This window comes from Dipodomys spectabilis, unplaced genomic scaffold (genome assembly GCF_019054845.1).
Source record: "Dipodomys spectabilis isolate Male_0828 unplaced genomic scaffold, ASM1905484v1 ptg000069l, whole genome shotgun sequence".
Classification (NCBI taxonomy): domain Eukaryota; kingdom Metazoa; phylum Chordata; class Mammalia; order Rodentia; family Heteromyidae; genus Dipodomys; species Dipodomys spectabilis.
In genome coordinates, this window is record NW_024870746.1 from 24,406,535 (window position 1) to 24,430,678 (window position 24,144).

The window sequence follows — 24,144 nt, forward strand, 5'->3', positions numbered from 1 at the left end:
TTTCACAGGCCTCTTGGGGTGCTAGTGTCCCCCAACACTGTGGCAGCTCCACTGGTGACACAGCAGCAGGGTTTTGCTCTATTGAGTGGGGACGCGAGGCCAGCTGGGGGCGTGAGAGGGACAAAGGCTGGTCCTATTCATCTCTGCCCACTCCGCAGAAGGCTGGTCTCTCTTCTATACCTATTCTGAACAAACAGTGAAAAGATGTCCTAAGGGAGAGGAGCCATGTGATCAGCTGGCCCTGGATGCCCACGGGTCTCCACCTGCCAGAGGATGGAAAGGAAGCCCCAGGCTGCAGTCCAGCCCATGCACTGCTGGCCAGAGTAAGGAGGCGGCCGGGGGAGAGAGGAAGCCCTTCTCCAACCTCCCTGGCCAGGGTGGCCGGGCCTGGGTGTCCCAGCTCTGGGCTCTGAGCTCTTCCAGCAGCAGCAAGCGGGTGTGTGTACTGGAGACAGACAGGGGGACACCCAGAGGCCAAGGCCTCTGAAGCCTCAGAGAGATAGAAGATGGATGCACATGGCATATATTTGCATGTATTTGCATATATTTGCATGGCGTTTTGTATTAAAACCTAGCGGTGGGGTTGTGGCGAGCATCCATTTGGAGCCCGAGGACTGGACTGCTGACAGAGAAGTGCACAAACCCCTCCAGCCTGCCTCTCCCCAGGGCTCAGCCTCTGATTGGCCCCAGGCTAGCTCTGTATTTTGCCTGCAAGTGTACACACACACACACACACACAGAGGCATCTGAGGAGGGAGAGGTGAGGACAGCATAGCTTGATGACTCACAGCATAGCATTGTCCTTTGAGGTTCACGCAGCCCCGAGAGATGCCAGAGCGAGCTCTGCCCTCCTCACCCCTCCACCAAAACCCTGGTTCTAGGGCAGCCGAGGGCCAGACTGGGCATGAGGGCAAATGTCTGTGGCAGAGGGGAAGCCGCCTTCCAACCCCTACCCCTACCCTACAGGGACAGCAGGAAGTCCTTTATGACTGCAATTGGTGAACCTCGTCCTGGGGCTCCACATGCCAGAGGTCACAGCTCATTTTTTATCAGAACCAGCTTCCTCTTTCCTGTAGTCAGGTGTGGCCTGCGGGCTAGGAGTGGGGGGCTGAGCAGGGGTGCGGGAGGGAGAGCAGTCCCGTCAGGTATCTGGGAGAGGGGCCTGAGGTTACCCTCACAACCCCTCCACTTTGGGGGTGAGCCTCCCTGACTAGATGTAGCTCATCAGGTCCTCTCAGAAAACCAACCTAGCTAAGTGGGGTGTGTGTGGGGAGTGGATACCAGGGGTGCTCAGCCGGGCACGCCCCGTGGCCAGCAGCTCTGGGGGCTCTAAATGAACACGGATGTCCACTCAAGTTCCTCAGGTAAGCTTCACTGGGTAAACAGGTGAGCAGATACGATACCTGCATGTCCCGAGCTGTCCCCAACCAGACCAGGCTGCCAAACGGTCTGGGCAAGAAGGACCCGCACCAGGAAGCAGCCCTAGCAGGTAGCTGGCACGGCCTGGCTGCTGGAGGGTGCCAGGCGGAGCCTCTTGTCGGCAGGGGACTGACGGGGTCTGGGGCCCTGGCTCTGCTTCTCCCTGGGCCTGTGGTCTGCCCCAGCGTGCGTCACCGCAGCGCTGAACCTATGACTTGACTTTGTCTCAGTTAAACACTTGGTGACAGACTTGATCCAATATTTACTCCCGCCCGGGGTGCAGGGACTGACCGACGTCACCTCAGGAAACCCTACGCGCAGCTGGCTGGAGTCAGAAGCTGGGGTGGGGAGCAGGGCCCAGGGTGGTGAGATGGATGCCTCAGTTTCCCCCACCCACCCATCTGTCTACTTCCTCTTTCTGGTGTAAGCCTGGGAAAGACTAGAAGGGAACTTTGTCCCCAAAGTTCTCTCCCTGAGAGAACTCAGCTAGGAGTTGCCAGAGACCCTTGAAACAAGAAGGTACATGCCTTGTCCGGCCCCCCCTCCCCCCCCCCCCCCCCCCCCCGGAAGTGAGGGCGGAAAGGGGTCTCTCCAGTTCTGGCGAGGCAGACCAAGGATTAAGACCACTGTTTTTGTTTGTTTGTTGTGGGTCCTGGGGCTTGAACTCCTAGCCTGGGCACTATCCTTGAGCTCTTTTGCTCAAGGCTAGTACTCTACTACTTGGAACAACAAAGCCACTTCTGGTTTTCCAGTGGTTTGTTGGAGATGAGGGTCTTGTAGATTCTTCTGCCCGGGTTGGATTTGAACCCCGATCCTCAAATCTCCTGAATAGCTAGGATGACAGGCGTGAGCCACCAGCACCCAGCTTCAAGAGGATAAAGGAGTTAAAGGAGTTTATTGCCAGCGACACAACTCAGACTAGTGCCGGGAAGAAGTTCCGATCTGGAGGGAGAGGAGACCTTGGGGTTTATACTAGCTGGTTACACATAAAATAGGCATTCATCAGATAGACAAAAGGTCCCACATGCTGACATCAACTTGTGACCAGGTGGGCAATTCCTCTCTAGTGCAGAAATCTGACATCCTGTGACTACCTCCCTTCTGTGTTGTTATTTCAAAAATGCCCGTGGGCTTCTGGCTGCAGCTTCTGATAGCCCCGCCTCGCGGGCCCCAGCCCACATTCTAGGAACAGCTGTGCTAGGCTACTTTCTGCAGTTGGCTGGAGGCTATGTTCTGCAAGGTCTCCTTGAGGCTCTTCAGCTGTAGGTCGGCATCTGCCTGCTCCCGGAGACAGGGGAGAAGGAGGAAAGAGGAGACTTGGGTAAGATCCTAGCTATGGAAGAGGGGGGCTCTCTGAGACCCCAGGACTGGGGCAGGTGGTTCCTGCCTGGAAAGGAATCAAGCCATGGTCCCTATAAGGATCCAGAAACTTGATGATGGCGTCTTCATCTGCTTCTCCTCATGTGATCAGTAAAAAGCCTGGGGGAGAGAAGTCCCTGGGCCAGCCGAACCTGTGGGGGGAGAGGGAGATCTGGGAATGGGAGAGCTTAGTACTACCTTCAGAAGCCTGGACTTCACTGGGTACCTCTTAGGCTAGACCAGGCCACAGTAGATCCTCAAGGCAACACAAAGCAGATATCATGGTTCCATTTTACCGATGAGTGAATGGAGGCTCCCAGAGGTGAACCAGACATTTGGAGTCTGCCCGGAGCAGATGTGCTCTCCTCATGTCCCCAGGTCCCCTCCACGCACCAGCAGCCCAGCACAGGGCCACCTGGCTCAGACAGGGGGTCCTTCCACACCTTGGAGCATGCCCCTTGATCAGCAGAGGTTCTGAGATGAAAACCACTCAGGGGAGGAGCTGGGGTTAGGGGTGGAGCTTGGCTAGCATAGGCAAGGCCTTAAACTTCCATTCCTAGCATAGCAAGGAGGAAAACAAAACAAAAACAAAGAAAACAAGAGTCTAGTTTTCTAGCCTGGGCCTCATAGTAAAGGTGGAACTCCAGGGATTCTGGAAGAAGGCAAGGCTGAGGGAAGTAACAGGGATAGAAGAGCCGATGGTAAGCCATGGTGCCAGGGGCATACGCCTATAATCCTAGCTACTAAGGAGGCTGAGATTTGAGGATTGTGGTTTGAAGCCAGCCCAGGCAGGGAAGTCCATCAGACTCTTATTTCCAATTAAACTACAAAAAACTGGAAGAGGAGTGGTAGTTCAAATGGTAGAATGCTAGCCTTGAGCACAAAAGCTCAGGGACAGAGCCCAGGTCCTGAATTCAAACCTCAGGACTGGCAGCAAAACAAAACAACAACATCAAAAACCAATCATATTCATTGCTAGCATTTCTAAGCATCTTGTAGGTGTTAGATAGTGTTCCAGCACTTTCCACGTATGATCAGCCCTTTGAAGATAGACAATGATCATTGTCTCAACTTTGTTGTTGGAGACTCAAAAACACAAGTTAAGTAACTTGACCAAGGCCACACAACTAGTAACCAGTCCAACTGGGATTTGGACCTAGGCAGACTGGATGCAGGAGCTCACCCTCTGTTTCTGTGCAGATGACTTCTACCCCTTGGCCTCTGCTTCAGTGATCATGAGCCCATCGAGTGGAGTTTTAGTTGGCAGAGTTACATGTCCTCCTTCCCTCTGATTCCATTCCCACATCTCCTTCCCAGGCACCATTGTCCAACCAGGAGTTGTTTTTTGTGTATGTGTGTCAGTACTGGGATTTGAACTCAGGATCTGGGAGCTGTCCCTCAGCTTTTTGCTCAAGGCTGGTGCTCTACCACTGGGACCACACCTCTACTTCTGTTTGTTTGTGTTGTTGGTTTTTTTTTTTTTTTTTTGGTCCGGTTGTGGGGCCTGAACTCTGAGCCTGGGCGCTGTCCCTCAGCTCTTCAGCTCAAGGCTAGCGCTCTACCACTTGAACCACAGCGCCACTTCCGGCTTTTTTTTTTTCTTTTTGCTTATGTGGTGCTGAGGAATCGAACCCAGGGCCTCAGGCATGCAAGGCAAGCGCTCTACCACTGAGCCAACTTCCCAGCCCCCGTGTTATTGGTTTTTTGCTAGTTAATTGAAGATAAGAATCTCAGGGACTTTCCTATCCAAGCTGGCTTCGAGCTAGGATCCTACAGCCTCAGCCTCCTGAGTAACTGGGATTACAGGCATGAGCCGCCAGTCCCAGGACTAGGAAGTAAATTTAAAGTTTAGGGCACCTGCTGCATTACTTCTGAGCCTGTCTGAACAGCCCTTGGTGGCCTCTGCTGCCACCACCTGGTCATAAAGAGGTAAGGCAGGTCCAGTGGGTATTTTTCAGGGTTCCCTCTGTGTAACATCAGCCGCCCATCTGGGCTGTTGACTCTCAAACCTTTCTGTCTTCTGAGATCTAGGTCTGTGAAGACCAATACAAATGTCTCTAACCCTCCAGCACCTCATCACTTCACTCAGGTTATATGGAGACCAAGCACAGAGCAGCTTAGTAGTTGCTAAGCCTGGCGGCTTAGTTGGTGTTCATTCACAGTGCCCCAGTAAGCACTGCTTTTCCAGCTACACAGCATGAGACATGGGTGCAGTGAAGATGAGCATCCCCAGGGGAGAAGATGCAGGTCTGCCCATCGCATGCTGGCTGGTGGCAAAGGCAGGAGGCAGACCCAAATCAGAGCATGCTATGCCACTTTTCAGGGCCTGGGGAAAGGACATGGCCTCTAAGCCACACAGAAACGGAAGTGTGATAGAAGTTGAAGGGGTAGCAGGGCGCTGGTGGCTCACACCTGTAATCCTAGCTACTCAGGAGGCTGAGGTCTGAGGATTAGGGTCTGAAGCCAGCCTGGGCAGAAAAGTCCTTGTGAGACTCTTACTCCAATGAATCACTTTAAGTGGTAGAGTGCTAGCACAAAGAGGCTCAGGGACAGCAACAGCACTGAGTTCAAGCCCTACAACAGACAAAAAAAGAAGAAGAAGAAGAAGAAGAAGAAGAAGAAGAAGAAGAAGAAGAAGAAGAAGAAGAAGAAGAAGAAGAAGAAGAAGAAGAAGAAGAAGAAGAAGAGGAAGAAGAAGAAGAAGAAGAAGAAGAAGAAGAAGAAGAAGAAGAAGAAGAAGAAGAAGAAGTCATCGAAGGGGTGGCTGGAAATCTGAAGATCATGATTCAAAGCCAGCCTGTGCAGAAAAGAATTTTTTTTCCTCCCCCATTTTGGTCTTGGGGCTTGAACTCAGAGCCTGGGTGGTGTCCCTGAGCTCTTTTGCTAAAGGCTAGTACTCTAACACTTTGAGCCTTAGCTCCACTTCTAGTTTTCTGTGGTTAATTGGAGATAAAAGTCTCAAGGAGGGGTTGGGAAGGTAGCTCAGCAGTAGAGTGTTTGCCTTGCATGCATGAAGCCTTGGGTTCGATTCCAGCACCACGTAAGCAGAAAAAGCTGGAAATGGAGCTGTAGCTCAAGTGGTAGAGTGCTAGCTTTGAGCTGAAGAGCTGAGTGACAGCACCCAGGCCCAGGGTTCAGGCCCATGACCAAAAAAAAAAAAATCTCAAGGACTTTCTTGCCCAGACTGGCTTTGAACTGTGATCCACAGATCTCAGCCTCTAGAGTTGCTAGAATTATAGGCATGAGTCACATGCAAATCCTGTCTCTAATTAACAAGCAACAAACAAAAACAAACAAACAGAAGTGGAGGTGTGACTCAAGTAGTAGAGCTCCAGCTTTGAGTAAAAAAAAAAAAAAAAAGAAGAAGAAGAAGAAGAAAAGGAATGGAACAAAGGGAACAGACAATGAAGAGGCGGGGGGGGGGGTGGGGGGTGGGGGGGGGGGAAGAAGCGTGAATACTTTGGAGACCTCTTAGAGATATAGACTCCTGCATGTTAGCCCGCCACCTTGTGTTTGAGCCACCCTCAAAGCTAAAAATAATCTTTTTGGTATTTTGGTTAGGAATTGAATCCAAGAAGCCAGACAAAAATTTTCATTTTTTTAATGGTGAAAAGATAATCCAAAAAGAAACTGTTTTCAGGGCAAAGGAAAATGACCGGAGTTTCCAATTTCAGTGCCTACAAATAAAGTTTAATTGACATGCAGCCATTGTTCATGAGTGCTCACTCACTGATACATTGTCTCTATGAGGTGAGTAGTCGTGACCGAGACAAAGCTGAAAACATTTAGTATCTGGCTTTTAGCAGAAAAGTTTGTACCCCCTACCCTACAGGAAAAGGGTCACAGGCCCCAGGGAAGGGAATCGATCTTTGACAGAGGAGCCACAAAGGCATAGAAGGGAAGACCTTTGGAGACCACCTGCTTTAATGTTGCCATGACAAAATTTTCTCCAGCTTTGTTTCTATATTTTCCTTGCCAGTGGTTTTGCAGAGCTGGCTCCACTGAATGGACATGAAGCCTTGAAGTGATTCTCTGCTTCTAAGCCTTAGACTATCTGTACAAAGGGAATAATAATGCAGACCTTGGAGGCTTGTTGAGAGCACTGTATGATGACCAAGTTCATACCGTAGCTGGTACACGCTGACATTTCTGCCTTGATCCTGAGGACTGGCCACTACAAAGTGGGTGCACCTCCCATCTCTGTCCACTAGAGGGCAGGAAGGCTCAGCTGGCCACCTGGAGGTGTCAGATGGAGCTGGTCTGCAGGTGGCTAGGCCTGGGGAGAGGCTGTTTACAACTCTGGCCTTTGATCAACTCCTGTTCTCCCCACAGCCCGCTGAGGGCCAGGCTGGTGCCGAGCTTCCCACTGGGGGTGGGCCAGGCTTCCTTCTAGCTCTTTCTCTGTCTCCCAGGGACAAGACAGACAGAGGCCAGGTCACTAGGTCTGTTTGCTCAGTGTGGCAAAGCCCTTTCTTGCCCACATCTCACAGGCTTCTCCAGGCCCGCAGAGCAGGTGGCTTAATGCCACCTGGGAAACTGAAGCTCAGAGAGGCTCTGTGACTTGCTGGAGTCTCCACAGCTGGCCAGCAGGGTGGCTGGGATGGAGCTGCTGAACTTTCCTGTGTTATGGCTTTCTGGCCTGGCCCATTAATGGCTGCACTCTTACCAAGAAAGCCCCAAGCTTCTCTCCCCACTCTGCCACTTCTGAACCCAAAGTCCATGGATTCACGAGTCAGATAGCCACTGAGACTGCAGGATGCAGCAATCAGGGGAAGGAGGCCTGGCAGCCATGACAGATGAGCAGGCCCCAAAAAACCACTCAGGGTCTATACAGGAGTCAAATGGAGGCAGATCACAGGCAGCTCTTGGAGGTAAAATGGGAGCCAATAAAGTTAGAGGCCTCTGATCCACAGAGCTGTGGCTGTCAGGGGGAAGGAGGCAGATTTGGTCGTTGGGGCAATGGGAAGACACGGAAGGCTGTTGAGCAATGGAGTTGCAGGAAGCTGATTGACAGGGACAATTGGGAGCCATGCATGGGGCGGGAGCACAGGAGGAGGTTCCTGTAATTCAGGCTTAAGCGGACTGGAGACAGCCCAGGATGGAACGACCTGAGAGTCAGGTACCTGGTTTGGGCCTTGCTATGTATGAGGGGGAAACTGAGGCCTTCAAGTAGAAATGTTCTGTCAAGTTGGGCATAGTGGTGCTCATCTATAATCCCAGCACTCAGGAGGCTGAGGAGGGAGGATCACAAGATCTAGGCCAGCTGGGGACACATAATGAGAACATGTCAAGAGAGGGAGGGGGTGCAGGAGGGAGGTGGGAGGGGTAAACATCTGAAGAGCTTTCTCGTGGCAGGACACTTGCCTGGCTCGTGGGAAACCTGTGGGACCATGGAGGAGGGAACGGCCACACAAGAGATCTGAATAGCTGGGAGATGGAACCTAGTCCTCAGAGAGAGGCAGGCAGCACAAGGCGGAGGGCTGCACCCGAGGCCCAGGGGCTGCACTGGGCCTCCTCAGCAGCCCTGCGGCAGGGAGGCACAGCTGCTTCCCATAGCTCGTGGCAGCCACTGGCTCTTCCATTCTGGCTCTTCTATGGGGTCCGTGGGCTTCTTCTCCCCAGACCCAAGGAAGAGCAGGACAGGACAGGGCTTGGGCAGGCTGGGACAGAAGTGCGCATATGAACACAGGCTGTGATGCCAGCCCCCGGGGACCCCCTGGGAGCCAGGCCGAGGCCCGACCAGGCTGAAAAGATGAGGGAGAAGCAGAGAAACTTGACCAGGTGCCAGCCATGGAGCTGCTCCCCCAGCCCCCGCCTGAACACTGTGACAAAGCAAAGGCCGTTTGCTGCTTAAGCCAGCTCCGGAGATGTTTCTGTTTCTGCAAATGGAAGATTCCTACCTCACCGGGAGGAATGTGGGCTGCTGGTAATTAGGGAGAGGAGCTCAAAATGGAGGGAGGGATGAAAAACACGGAATACTGACTTAGATCAGAGACACTTTGAAGCCTAAAGACGGTGACTGAGGGTGAGAGAACCTTCCGGAATCAACAACCCTACACCCCAGACTCAGGCCCCACCATCTAATCTGTACCTCAGCAGGGGAAGGGAGCTGGATACTTGACATGCTACTCATATGGGGGGGGGGAGCAGCCTGGGGGGAGGACCATCCTGGGGCTTGAACTCTGGGCCTGGGCGCTGTCCCTTAGCAATTCAGCTCAAGGCTAGCACTCTACCACTTGAGCCACAGCACCACTTCTGGCTTTTTCTGTCTATGTAGATGGGGGGGGGGGGGGCGGGAGGCAAGTAGAAATGGCTGCAGACATGCATACCATCAGCCATGCATTGCTCCCCAGACCCCCAGGATGGGGGTCTGGGAACCAAGGGGCACTGCTGAGGGCTCAGGCCCAGCCTTGGAGACCCCAAGCTCAGTGGCAGGTCAGCCACAGGACCAGGCTTAGCATCCAGAGCGCTGCCAAACCCTGTGCACCCCAGGACTCGCTCCCTGCACACACACACACACACACACACACACAGCCCTCTAGGACCCCAAGGCCAATTGACTTGACCATCGTCTCCTATGGAGAAGACCGCTGAGGTTAGAACCACCACTCACAATCCATACAGAGGGCGATCGACCTCTGTGCCAGGGGAAACCAGACTGGAAAAGTCCCATGCTACCCATGGAGGACCTCAGGGGCAGACAGGAAATGGGGGAGGGCTGGCTGTGCCCCTTCCCTGGCTGCCTGCTGAGAGGTGGGAGCCCTGGCATCGGAAGGCGAAGGGGTGGGGACTCCAGGACTTCTGTATCCAGGGCAAGCACTGGGGCTTTCCAAGGCCAGTGGCCCTTGGTGCAAGCCCAGGATCCCTCCCTCACCGCCCCCCTCTTGCACAGAAGGCAGGGGTGGGGAGGGGCTGCTGGGCTGTGGGCTGCTCAGGTGTAAGCTCAGGGCATCACAGGCCCCCTCTCCTGACAAGTTCTCTCTGGAGTTCTGCAGCCCTCCCCAGCCCTCCCCCAGCCACCCCCCCCCCCGCCATGGACTGGGGGGGGGGTCTCCCCTTTGTACCTCCTTCTTCCTGCCTCCACCATCCCACATCCTAGTGTATCCCCTCCACCGCCGCTCTCCTGGCAGGATCCTTTGCCCCTAAAGGGCCAGTCTGGCCAGTTCTCTTGCCTTAAAACCTCCAGGGTCTCCCAGCCCTGGAAGATCCCGGAAGCTTCTTCACATGCTCAAAAGGACATCCTTGAAGCAAGGAACCTAAATGCTGCAGTCAGACTTTCTGGGTCCAGATCCTGCCTGTGACTTTCGAGCTGTTGATTCAGGACCAACGACTGCACAGTGAGCTTTTTGGTGTAAAAGCTCTCAGAACCAGGTCCGCTCCTCCAACCTCTGCCTCCAGCTCCCTGTCCTCTACCGGCCTCGCGGCTGTAGCCGATCTCCTGGTTGCCTACAACTGATTTCTTCAAACGAGGAGCCTTCAATTCCCTGCCTTCTTGCACATTCCTCCCTCCGGGGCCCCCTCCTGCCTGTGGGGCACACGCCTGGTCCTGGTGCCAGGCCGGAGAAGAGGTGGAGTAAAGAGGTGGAGGAGGTTGTCTGAGAACTCTGCATGGCAGCTGGAGTGTTTAGGGAGGGAAATTTGTGGGTTTCATGCCAGTCTTAGGGGTGCTTGTCAACTTCCCTCCCCCATACCCCGAGTCCTCTCTACTTCCACAGGCCACAGGACGGGGTAAAGGACAAAGCCTGCAAGGGACTGTGCACAGCCTCTTAGGCTTTGCCTTCCCTGTGGGACTGTTAGAGGCCCGAGGCCCGAGGGCTAGGTGGAAGATAGGAAGACCTGGTAAAGAGAGGTCTGGCTACGGTGCCAACTTTGCTCAGGCCTCAGGGGCTCCTACACTCCTGGGGACCCTGTTCCTAATGCACTTCCTCTGCTGAAGTCCTAAGTGTCCCCTTCCATCGCTCTGCCACATTAGTGCCCTGAGCACACACAATGGGTGCTTCGCTCCTTCCTGGGCAATGCGTCCACTCTGTCTCCTTTTCACCCCACACACATCCACACATCCAATAACCTTCCTTTGTTGTTGTTGTTTTCTTTCTTCTTTCTTTTTTTGCTGGTCCTGGGGCTTGAACTCTGTCCCTGAGCTTCTTTTACTCAAAGCTAGCTCACTACCACTTTGAGCCACAGCTCCACTTCTAGTTTTTGAGTGGTTTATTGGAGGTAAGAGTCTCATGGGGAATTTTTTGCCTGGGTTGGCTTCAAATTGTGATTCTCAGATCTTAGTCTCCTAAGTAGCTAGGATTACAGATGTGAGCCACCGGCACCTGGCTATTTTTGTTGTTGGTGTTGGTGGTGGTCATGGGGCTTGAACTCTGGGCCTGGGCGCTGTCCCTCAGCTCTTCAGCTCAAGGCTAGTGCTCTACCACTTGAGCCACAGTGCCATTTCTGGCTCTTTCTGCTTATGTGGTGCTGAGGAATTGAACCCAGGGCCTCATGTATGCAAGGCAAGCGCTCTACCACTGAGCCACCTTCCCAGCCCCCACACTTTCAAAAATTATTGTTATTATAAAGTGATGTACAGAGGGATTACAATGATAGGAATTGGGTAATGAGTACATGTCAGGACCTTGTACAGGATCCTGTTCAGCTTTTTCTATCATGGCTGATGCTCTACCACTTGAGCCATGCCTCCAGCTCTAGATTTTTGCTGGTTAATTGGTGATAAGAGTCTTGTGGACTTGCCAGGGCACCTCTGACTTCCTCATTCATCTTGGTACCCCAGTGCCTGGCTCAGGGCCTGGCTCTGAGCAGGCAGGCCAAAAATATTCATGAAATCACGGCTGCATTAAGCGGCGAGTGAGCGTGCATCCACCGTGGGCTAGTGTGGGCAGGCCTCCAGCTGCCTGGAGGTGGGCGGGTCTTCTCTTTGTTTAGGGTCTGTGGGAAGATGTCGGGGTGGCAGGAGGTCTGTCTGGTCTGCCTGATCCGCGTGCCCACACTTCTGCCTTTCCTGCTCACAGATCCCAGGGTGCTGTGGCCATCTGCTGGGGCTGGAAGGGGCTGGAAGGGCGGCCTGGCCTGCCAAGCAGGTTCCGGGGAGAGTGGGAAGCCAGCCTGGAGGATTTACTGTGCTGCCTCTGAGCTCTGGGTTCCAGGAGTAAGGGGGGAGGGCCCCACGGCGGGGGTCAAAGGGCAGAGCAGGCAGGCAGGAGCCAGGGTGCCCCTGAAAAACTCTGGGGTTCCACAAGAGACAGGGTGGTCCTGACAGCTACCAAGAGGAGGGGGAGGAGGCCCGTGCCTGTGGGGCAGGACTTGGGGTGTCAGCAGAACCCCGGCCAGGCCCTTTGCACTCCAGGGTGAAGGGGGAGGGGGAGAGGCGACAAAACACATGGGAACTGGGCGGGGCGGGGGGGGGGGGGGGGGGGGGGTTATGGGCTAAGTCACTACAAGAAAGAGTCTGTTCTTCTCAGGGACAAGAAAGGTACAGAGTGCTGGTGAGGGCTTGGGGTGAAGACTGCACCCCTGTTCCCTACTCCTGCTCAGAGATGGGCTTCATTTCTCCTCACAGCCCACGAAATGGAGGAATGGGACCAGCAGGCCATGCAGAGCTGAGAATGCTGGTGGAGCTGCAGGGAAGAGTGTCCTGCAGGGGGACAGTGATCCCAGGGGGCCCGGAGCCAATAGGAGGGGTGACTCCACACCCCTGGAGCCTGGAGTCAGTAAGTTCGTGCTACAGTCCACTCAAGAACAACATGCTAAGTGCACACTCAACCATATGCACACACACACACACACACACACACACACACACACCCCTCCTTACAAGCTGACAGCCATGGCCGTCCTGTGTGACTGGGATTCCAGAGGGCATGAGCAGGCGGTGACTGAGGACCAGCTTGGGGAATGAAGCTGGAAGTTCAATCTGACGATGTTCATTTAGTCATTCAACATGTGTCTCGCTATCAATTTCTAGGGATCTTAGTTTGGGCTTCCCATGACCTAGACCTTGAGAGAAGGCCTTAAAAAGAAAAGTAATTAAAAAGCACAATCGAGAGAAGAGTCAAGTATAATTTACTCTTTAAAGTGTACTTAGTGGTATTAAAAAAAAAAAAAGAATACTCACAGAGTTATGCAACCATTGCCACAATTCTAGAATCATTCGTCACCCTGTAAAGAAAGCCCACTCCTATCATCGGTCCTTCCACATTCCCTCCCTTCGTCCTCTGGCAACCTTAAATCTATTTTTGTCTCCATAGATTTACCTGTTCTGTACATTTCACAGTGGAATCGAGCCAGGCACCAGTGGCTTACACCTGTAATCCAAGCTACTCAGGAGGCTGAGATCTGAGGATTGTAGTTCAAAGCCAGCCTAAGCAGGAAAGTCCAGAAGACTCTAATCTCCAATTAATCACCAGACAAACAGAAGTGGAGCTGTAGCTCAAAGTGCTAGAGCGCTAGCCTTGAGTAGATAAACTCAAGGACAGTGCACAGGCCCTGAGTTCAAGCCCCCTGACCGACAGAAACAAACAAAAAAGGAATCATATGCTTATGACTGGTCTCTTTCACTGAACATAATGTTTCCAAGATTATATGTTTTAGCCTTCAGCATTTTGTTCCTTTTTATGGCTGAGTAATATTCCGCTGCATCAATGCACTGTATCTGAATGTCTGTTCATCAGCTTCCACTTTGAGGCTATGATGAACTCTGCTGCTCTGAATATTTGCGTACAAAAAATGCTTGTTGGAACATGTGCTTTCTGTTCTCTTGGGTATTTACCTGGGAGTGAAAATGCTGGGTCATATGCTAACTCCGTGTTTAACATTTTGAGACACTGCCAAACACGTTTCAAAGCATCTGCAGCATTTTACATTCTCACCAGCAACATATGAAACCTTCCAATTCTAGGTAAGCTTTCACCGAAGAGCCAGGCTCTAGTGGCTCATGCCTATAATCCTAGCTACTCAAGAGGCTGAGATCTGAAGAGTGAAGTTCAAAGGCAGCCTGGACAGGAAAGTCCATCAGACTCTGATCTCCAACTAATCAGCAAGAAGCCCGAAGTCGAGCTGTGGCTCAAGTGGTAGAAAGCCAGACTTTAGTGAATAAGGGACTAAGCCCAGGTTCTGAGTTCGAGCCCTAGGACTGGCATACATGCGGGGAAGAGAGGGGAGGCAGCCTGCGAGGAATCACTACCAGCTGATGCCCACAGAGAGGCTGGGGAGCCAGCATAGAACCTGTAATTCCTTCCGACTCACCCTACCTGAGGGGTAAGGGGGAGCCAATACAGCATGGATCCAGCTCCCACCCTTGCTGCAGGAAGCAGATTCAGGTCCTGCCCTCATACACCTTATGCTCCGCTAGAGAGCAACAAACCTGGACGAGCTATCAAGTCAGGTGGCACCCAGGAACATAAAGCCGGGCAGACGGTGGAGGGAGGCAGTGTGAGCTCAGGGCTCCGATGAGATTTCAGCAGAGATCTAAATGACGGGACTGACAGGTGCCTGAAGCCAGCTGTGCAGTCTGCTTTAGAACCTGGGCTTGGGAGCAGGCAGGGCTGAGGTGTCTGGGAGTGCAGAGCGACCTCACGCAGAGCGGCTTCTACGAGGAGCCCTGAGCGGCTTCTGCACAACACACAAGGCCCAGCCTGGTAGGAGATGAGATCAGAAACACCAGGACCTTTATCAAGTCAGGCCAGTTTGGAAAAGTGTGTGTGTGTGTGTGTGTGTCCGCACACATGTGCACGCACACTCTGAAACTTACCATCCTCCTGCCTCAGCCTCCCAAGAGCCAGGATTACAGGTATGCATCATCATACCATGCAACTATTTGGATTTTGTTTCTCCAGAAAACAGGATACCCGGTGGTGACAGCAGGGAATTTCTGATCTAGTTAACCCTTTCACTTCTTGTCACTGAATTACAGAAATACTGAAGCTCTCTGTCCCCAAAACTTCAGTGAGCCTGTGAGACACCCCCCGTCCCCCGGACATGCTAACTCCATGCTACTGGGCCTTTGAATTCAACACCCATTCATTCTGCTTATGTGCTTGCTTCTGCTCAGATTCCCTGGGCACTGAGTTGGCATCTGAGACAGCACTCTCCAGGAAGACAGACAGGAAAGAACATAAATGTGCAATAGAGTCCTCACTGGGAAGCAGAGGCTGGAGGTGCTTAGACTTTTCTTTCCTTCTTTCTTTTGCTTGCTTTCTTCCTTTCTTTCTTTTTTTGTGGTCATGGGGCTTGAACTCAGCGCCTGGGCGCTGTCCCTCAGCTCTTCATCTCAAGACTAGCTCTCTACCACTTGAGCCACAGCACCACTTCTGGTTTTCTGAGTGGTTTATTGGAGATAAGAGTCTCACGAACTTTCCTGCCCAGGCTGGCTTTGAACCATGATCCTCAGATCTCAGCCTCCTGAGTAGCTAGGATTATAAGCATGAGCCACCGAAGCCGGGCTTAGTGCTTAGACTTTTCAAACAGACCATTCGAGGATACTTTCTCCGAGGGTATCAACACTGAGCTGTACCTCTCGGCTCAGCTATCTCCTGGGGACGCTCAGCTGCACCTTTGGAGAAGCTGTCCTTTTCCTTCTTGGCAGGGATCCTGCAATCAGTTAGGGAAGGCCCAGCCAGATCTCCTGAGGAAGAGGGACAGACCCCAGGGACCCCAGAGTAGAGGACAGGGCAGTGCTCCTAGGCAGGCCTAGTCATAATCTGGGAGGAGGGAGAGGCTGGGGGAGGCAGGGTAGGAGAAGGCTGGGTCTGCCAAGCCCCGGGGGAATATTGATGAGTTCTCTGGCCAGAAGTGACGGAGCTGGTGGGGCTGGCATAATGAAGACAGATGATCCCAGGCCGGCTGGGCTGTCTTCCCGCTGGAGGAGCCGAGTCACAGCCCTGGGTGGGGCGGCGCAGCGAGGGCTTGCCAAACGCCCGGGCTGCCCTCTCTTCTGGCATGGCGCCTCTCCAGCTGCCTCAGCTTCTCCACGGACACCCGCTTCCCCTCCCGCCTTAGGCCACTCTCTTCCCTGCTGCCTGCCTTGGTTTCTCTGGTTATGAGGTCCCTGTCTCCTTCGCTACTTTTCTGTAATCTTCCTTCTCCTGTTTTCTCTCCTTTGCCCATTTGGTTTGCAGCAATTCGTTCTTTCCCTGCCCATCCCATCTCCAGCTCCTGACTGTGGCCTTTGGGGCTGCACTCAGCCTTTTTCTGGGGGAAAGACAGTGTCTGTCACCTGGTAATTCTCCAGCCAGCAGCCAGCGCACCCCATTCCATCAGCACTGCACCAAGTGCCCTGCCAGCCAGTCAGGGTACGGAGTGTTATCTTTCCTTCCTTCCTTCCTTCCTTCCTTTTTCTTCTTTCCCCTTCCTTCTTTCCTTTCCTTTTTTCTTTCTTTCTTTCCTTCCCCTCTTCTTTACTTCCTTCCTTCCCTTCTTCCCTTCCCTCCCTCCCTTCTTCCTTCTTTCCCTTCTTCCTTCTTTCTCTCTTTATTTCCTTCCCTCCCTCCCTCCTTCCCTCCCTCCTTCTTTCTTCCTTCCTTCCTTCCCTCCCTCCTTCTTTCTCTCCTCCCTCCTTCCTGTCATCCTTCCTTCCCTCCCCTTCCCTTCTTCCTTCCTTCCATTTGGATCTTGAATGACCCCTAGAGGCTCCTATGTTAAAGGACTGGCCCTAGGGTGGTGCTAAAGGCTTCATAGGTGAAGCCTTTTGGGAAGTCTTTGGGCCACAGGGGCAGGCCCGTGAAGGGTATAGTGGGATTCCACCCCTCACCCCCACCCACTCTTTCTCTTTCTTTCTGTACTGGTTCTCCGTGCTGGTATTCAAGACCTGAGTACTGTCTCTTAGCTTTTTCACTCCAGGCTGGTGCTTTAGCACTTAAGCCATAGCTCCACTTCTGGCTTTTTGCTGGCTAATTGGAGATAAGAGTCTCACAAACTTTCCTGCCTGGGCTGCCTTTGAATCGTCATCCACAGACCCCAGCCTCCTGAGAAGCTAGGATTATAGGTATGAGCCACTAGCTCCCAGCTTAGGCAGTCAGCCGAAGTCAAGTGCTGATCTCACACCACTCAGCTCTATGTGATCTTGAGCAGCCTGGGAAATGGAACCGAAACATTTTAAAGTTCACGTGTTCTTGGAGCATAAGGGGGAAAAATGACCTGCAGTTCTCTAGCTTGATAAATTGCAAAGTACCTCTCACATCTCTCTTTCTATGCCTTGTTCTCAATTGCTAGGGAGTTTGGGATCAGTGTTCAGGAGAGAGATTCATTTGCCAAAGACAGCTGGACAAGCATCTGTCACCACATTCTCAGTCATCTAGATCCTTCTGCCAATGCAATGAGCATTGTTTTTCAGATTCTTACTATCTTTGAACTTGACATATGTCTTATAACCAATGGCTGCGTAGTAATTAGGAATGTTCTCTATTTTTCTCAATGGTTTTATGAAATAATCCTGCTTGGGACAACCAGTGGTTCAAGGTCAGTGGATTATGGTAGACACAGGTCAGTAAATGTCACTACTAATAATGGGAAGTATAAAGCTGATTGCCTAACAGAGCACTTTTGATGGTGGGATCATGGAAGTTAACCCAGATCTTGGCTTGTGGACCTCCCAACTGAATGAATTTGGATGGAATACTGATATCCTTGAGCTAACAACATGTCAACGTCATTTAAAAAATTATGCAGGTACACCTGTGGGCACAAACATGGGTCTAAAACACACGGCTGCTGTGAGAGGGCAGAGATTGGGTGAGAAACCGTGTGTGCACAGCTCTGTGATCTGAGATGCACACTGGAATGCGAGGAGGGGCTGGCACGCTCTCATCTCCCCCGGCTCTGCCTCCCTGCCCCCTCCAGACCTCTCCCATGCGCCAGGAGTCACGTACAAACACAGAATATTTTTACCTTCATTAAAATGGGCCAGATATCGTAATTATGTCCTAGGGAGCAGAGGGCTCCGTTGAAGGGAGGAGGGAGAGGTAGATAAAAGTCAGTTAGACATGCAGCATTCATGAGCCGGGCTAATTGAGCACTCCACTAAGAAGCAGATCTTGGCTACTTGGGGAAGAACACGGGGTTTTGTTGTCCTGCCTCTGCTCTGTCTCCTCTCAGAGCTTTGGATGGGGCTGTGTGGCCTCTAACCTCCCACGGTAGGCCAACCGTCAGCCCCAGGCACCCACTGATCCTGGGGAAATCTTCCTCCTGCTGGACTGAGAGCTGTTTGAGCGCAGAGGCATTTTACAAGTCCCTGTAGAGCACCACAGGGATGAATACAGACAGAGAAGGACCAGGAGCCTGAACCAGGGTCCTCGGTACCCTTCAGACCCCTTCAGGGGCTAGCTTCCTCCAGAATGGCCACAAATGAGATGTCTAGGAATCTAGCCAAGAACTTGCCTTTGAACAAGCTTTCTTGGTAGCACTATGTTTGGTAAAGTGGGAAACTCACTGAGACTGAGTGTTGAACTAGGTGATCTTGCAAATGCTTTTCAATTCTGGTGGCCTTTTGTGGGTTTTTTTTGTTTTGTTTTTTGTTTTGTTTTGTTTTTGGGTCCGGTCGTGGCACCTGAACTCTGGGCCTGGGTACTGTCCCTCAGCTCTTCAGCTCAAGGCTAGCGCTCTACCACTTGAGCCTCAGCACCACTTCCGGCTTTTTTCTTTTTGCTTATGTGGTGCTGAGGAATCGAACCCAGGGCCTCAGGCATGCAAGGCAAGCGCTCTACCACTGAGCCACCTTCCCAGCCCCGCCTCTTGTGGTTTGGATGTGAATTATCCCCCACAAAGTCTCAAGTGCTGAAGGTTTACACACACACACACACACACACACAAACACACACACACACTGGTTGATGCTCACTGACAAATGGTTGTATCATGAAGGCTCTGATCTAATCATTAATCTATGATTAATGACTAATCATTAATGAATCAATAATGCATGTGTTCATAGACTCATGGTTTGGTGGCATTATTGGGAGGAGGTGGAAACGGGGTGGTGGGGTCTTGTTAGAGAAAGCAAATCACCGAAGACACAACTTGGTAGGATATATAGTGTCCTTGGTCCCTTCCTGTCTTTCTGTTTCCTGGCAGCTTCCTCTTCTACCTGCTTCCGTCACTGTGATGTTCTGCTTCCCCTCAGGCCCAAAGCAGCGGAACCAGCTGACCTGGAATGGAAACTTCTGAAAGTATGAATTCTTGTAGGTTGACTTTCTCAGGTGTTTTGTTACAGTGATGAAAAGTGAACAGCCACATGGCCTGTAATGTATATTCCAATATTCCAGGTGTGTGTGTGTGTGTGTGTGTGTGTGTGTGTGTGTGTGTGTGTGTGTGTATGCCAACACTGGAACTTGAATTCGGGGTCTGAGTGCTATTCCTTAGCTTTTTCACTTGAGGCTGATACTCTACAATGTAAACCACAGCTTTACTACTGGCTTTTGGTAGTTAATTGAAGATAAGAGTCTTACACTTTCCTGCCCAGGTCTGGCACTGAAGGCTCATGCCTGTAATCCTAATTACTGCTCAGGTAGGCTTTGAACCACCATCCTCAGATCTCAGGGGAATAGCAAGGTATGAACTATCAGCACCCAACTTACATTCCTATTTTCTAAACATTTAATCCTCATCCTCCTTGGTATTAAAAGCCTACTATATGCCTTATTCCTGCCAGTATAGATAACTAAAGCTCAGCCAAGGTTCAGAGATAAAGACAAAGAGGAGGCTCTTAGCAAGTGAGTGAGGAAGGTAAGGAGAAGACGAGATGGGGAAGTGGGCTTGGAAAGGGCAGAGACTGGGGCAGGAAGGGGTCAGATGAGCAAGCAGGTGCATTTGGAGCCTGGCTATCACTAAGGGCCAGATTGGTTCCATGCCTCCACACTGGGGGAAGTTGGACACTGCTCATTGGACAACTGTCTGCTTGAGTCACCCAGAGAACTCTAGACCACCAAGATGGCCGATTAGCTAAAATTAAACAGGACTGAGGTCAGAGCCTGAGGATGCAGATTCATGCCACTGAGCTGAGGGCTCAGCAGCCTGAAGACCCCTGTTCTCCACTCTCAGCCATATCTCTGGGGGCTCTCAGGTTGGAGGTGAGCATGCTCAGTGTTTAATAATGCCTACCACAGCTCATGTTCAGCGTGCAGAGCTCTGAGAGAAGCACTTTACCTGCATTGCCTTACTTAATCTCTATGCCAGCCCTGCTAGCAAACAAACTCACAGATAGGAAATGTTATTTGCCTTGCTTCCTTGTCCTGTCTGTTGGCAAATGCTTCACAGCTTCCTTAGACATCCATCCTGCCTCTCCCGCCCCCTAGCTAGCTACTCTCCAGCCTCTCAGGCCGGTCCCTGCCCCTTTCATGGGAGGGAGCCCAGAACCCAACCCAGCAGGCCTGCTGCAGGGGCTCTGTCCTGGTTCAGGACACTCCCTTCTGATGAGGCACCCCTGCCATGGGCCTTTCTAGAAAGTGCATCCATAGTGACTCAAGCTGAGCTTGTTTCAGGTCAAGCTCCTAATTTAGTGCTTTTTAGTCCTCCTGAGACTTCCTCTACCCCACTTCAATTCTTAGGGAGTGGAGATTTGTGCCCAGGTACAGGAATTTACACCCAATCCTATTGAATATTTTCACCTTTGTGCTTTTTTGGATCCATGTAGCCAGCTAGCCAACTACACACACACACACACACACACACACACACACATGAACACACAGAGACATACATGTGTGTGTGCATGCACATTCTTTTCTCCTGGGAGGTATACATTTTCCACAGTTGAGGGCTGGGAAGGTGGCTCAGTGGTAGAGCGCTTGCTTTGCATGCCTGAGGCCCTGGGTTCGATTCCTCAGCATCACCTAAGCAAAAAGAAAAAAGCCGGAAGTGGCACTGAGGCTCAAGTGGTAGAGTGCTAGCCTTGAGCTGAAGAGCTGAGGGACAGCGCCCAGGCCCAGAGTTCAGGCCCCACGACCGGACCAAAAAAAACCAAAAAAACATTTTCCACAGTTGAGTCCATGGGGCCTTCTCTTTTCTGCACCTCTCCCTCCAAATGGGGGGAAAGAAGTTGTACATATACCTCTTCCAAGGTTTTCCGGTGGGGGTTGGCAGGGTGTGTGGGGTGTGTATTCAGACCAGACCGCGTCATGATTGAGAGTTCAGGGGAGCCTCAGACTGGCTGGGGTGGAATCCCAGCCAGAGCTCTTAGCTCTGTGACACTGGGAAATTAATTGAGTCTCTGTGCTCAGTGTTCTCTGTCACCTTCATTTTTATCCCGAGGATTCAATGTGGTAGTAATCAGTCAGCAAATGCTTCTCTCCTCCTCCTCATGTTCTTCTTCCTCCTTCTCCTCTTCCTCCTTCTTCTTTTCTTTCTCCTCTTTTTTACCTCTTTGCTTCTCTGAGTTCCCAGCCCCACTGTCCTGCCTTTACGTTCTCCCGTCTCTGCTTGATCATACTTGACCTTAGTTACAAAGAAGGATCTAGAAATTCTGTGATGGACAGACTATAGGTGCAGCCTAACCCAGCCATGTCTCACAGGTCCCTTCTGCCGTCCCTCCATGGCTTCATTTCTCTCCAAAGTTGGAGTCTACTTTTGATCTCTCCAGCTCCCATAGTGAATCAGCTTCCTTCCCCCCCCCCCCCCCCCCCCCCCCCCCCCCGGTGCAATGAGTGAGCATCCAGCCTCTAGCCTGCCAGATTTATGGCTCTCCGCCGGCTCCCAGGGTCCTTTGGGGTCTGTGCAGCTCAGGAATTATGCACTGGCTGAGACAGGGCTTCTGGTACCCTTGGCCCAACTTGTCTGTCACCTCCTGGGGCCAGTTGCACAGAAGAAAGAAATTATGAGGACCAATATGCTGGCCACATTTTTATGATCTTCATTCGAAGCTAGAATTTCCCCCGTGGGTCTTGCTGAGAGAGGTTCAGAAACACAGACCATTCCCCACCTGGCCAAGGAGGGAAGATGTCATTCAAGATGGGCAACTCTGAGAAGTTTACCACTTCTTTCCAAAGAGAAGAAACTTTATTTATTTATTTATTTTTTATTTATTTATTTATTTTTTATTTATTTTTTTTTTTTGTCGGTCGTGGGGCTTGAACTCTGGGCCTGGGCGCTGTCCCTCAGCTCTTCAGCTCAAGGCGAGCGCTCTACCACTTGAGCTACAGCGCCACTTCCGGTTTTCTGGTGGTTTATTTGAGATAGGAGTCTCACGGTCGCTCCTGCCCGGGCTGGCTTTGAACCGAGATCCTCAGATCTCAGCCTCCTGAGTAGCTAGGATTACAGGCGTGAGCTACCAGCGCCCGGCTTAGAAACTTTGTTATTATTTATTTTTGGTGCCAGTTCTAGGGCTTGAACTCAGGACCTGAGTGCTGTCCCTGAGCTTTTTTTTTTTCTTCTCAAGGTTAGTGCTCTATCACTTGAGCCACAGCCTCCCCTCTAGCTTTTTCTAGTTTTTTTGGTAGCTTATTGTAGATAAAATTCTCACAGAGTTTCCTGTCTTACAGGTATGAACCATCAGTGCCTACTGGGAAGAAACTTTCAGTTAGTGCCTAGGTTAAGTGAGTCCACTGAATGCACTAGAATGAGAGGACAGCGGAGTCAGGGGTGCTGATTTTTTCTAGATCTGTCATGAATTTCTCCAAATCAGGGTTACTAATTATACAATCAGCTTCACAATTCCCAAGCTTCTAACCAAGCCACTGCCATTAGACCCTCCTGTATAGACATTCTTTTTGTTTTTGTTTTTGTTTTTTTTTTGCCAGTCTTGGGGCTTGAACTCAGGGCCTGGACTCTGACCCTGAGCTTCTCTGTGCTCAAGGCTAGCTCTCTACCACATGAGCCACATCACCACTCTGACCTTTTCTGTTTATGTGGTACTGAGGAATCAAACCCAGGGCTTCATGCATGCTAGGCAAGCACTCTACCACTAAGGCACATTCCCAGCCCACTTCTAGCTTTTTCTGAGTAGTTTATTGGAGGTAAGAGTCTCACAGAGTTTCCTGCCCAGGCTGGCTTCAAACTGTAATCTTCAGATCTCTGCCTCTTGAGTAGATAGGATTACAGGTGTGAGCCACCAGCACCTAACTTTCTATTTGTTTGTTTGTTTGTTTTTTCCTCTCAATCATGGGGCCTAAACTCTGGGCCTGGGTTCTGTCCCTGAGTTCTTCAGCTCAAGGCTAGCACTCTACCACTTGAGCCATGGCACCACTTCTGGCTTTTTCTGCTTATGTGGTGCTGAAGACTCCAACCCAGGGCCTTGTGCATGCAAGGCAAGCACTCTACCACTGAGTCACCTTCCCAACCCCATATTTGTTTTTTTTCACAGCAATGATGTGAACATGATCTTGAGTCGAAGACCTGTCATGTAGTAGAGGGCCTGCCATTGTGCCAAATGTGACTCCAGGTAAGACAATGAACAGATTTCAATGTCAGTGAACTGGCCTTCAGTTTGTCCATCTGTCAAATAGGGCTGATCACACCGATCACAGAGGACAGGCAGGTGAGAGGGACAGGGGATGGCAGGAGACACTCACCAGGCATGTGTGAGGACAGGCAGGTGATGTAAGATGTCTTGTCCAGTGCTCAGGGCTGTCCAGAAAAATAGGCATTCTCGTGACCATTTTACAGACAAGGAAGCTGACACTCAGAGGATAGAAAAACTGTCCAACATAATTACAGACTTAGAGTCTGTCTGAATGCAAAGTCTGTCTCTCTAGAAGGGCAAGCAAAAAGGAGAAAAGGAAGGGCAGAGGAGACTGAGGCAGGCCTCCTTTTTCTTTGTAAAATAAGACACAAGATCATCTCCTGAGCTGAGGGAGCCGTGCAAGTCGGAGACATGTCTGTGCCTCCAGGATAGGGGCCACCCCTCCTTTCAGAGCATGGCAAAGTTGAGTGGCAGCTGATTTCCTCTGTGACACTATTGCTTTTGGAGAAGAAACAGATTTTGGTTTTAGCTTACTGCTAAATCCCTAGATGCTGGCATGGTGCCTGGCACACAGCAACAAACTGACTTATTTAGTAAATACTATGGCACATCTATTACTGGCTGGGGCTGGGGATCCAGCAGTGCTGAAGACAGATTAAACCCTCGTCCTTACATTCTAATACCCTAGAAACCTACAAATGAAACAATCTCAGATAAAGCGAAGAACACAAGGTAGAATCATGGGATAGCCAATGTCTATATGATGGGGGGGGTGTCTTTTCTCAGCAGGTGACATTAGAGACCAGACCAAATGATGAGAAGGTATTCCCACTGGGAAGGAGAGTGGCTTTAGGCAGAAGGAGCAGCAGGTGCAAAGCCCTCTGGGAGGAGCTACCGGGAATGTCTGAGGGAGCCAGAGGAAGGGCTGGGCAGGTGGAGTGGAGATGAAGGTGAGTGAGAGTCGTCCGAAATGA

The 24,144-nt window shown here is 51.5% G+C and overlaps 1 long non-coding RNA gene across 1 annotated transcript; it reads left to right on the forward strand.

Annotated features, from left to right (window-relative positions):
- The first annotated feature begins 7,843 nt into the window (after window positions 1-7,843).
- On the forward strand, window positions 7,844-13,117 carry LOC122109160. The gene is made up of 3 exons (XR_006147688.1): window positions 7,844-7,897; window positions 12,344-12,494; window positions 13,032-13,117. It is a non-coding gene; the product is annotated as an uncharacterized LOC122109160 (long non-coding RNA).
- The last annotated feature ends 11,027 nt before the right edge of the window (window positions 13,118-24,144 follow it).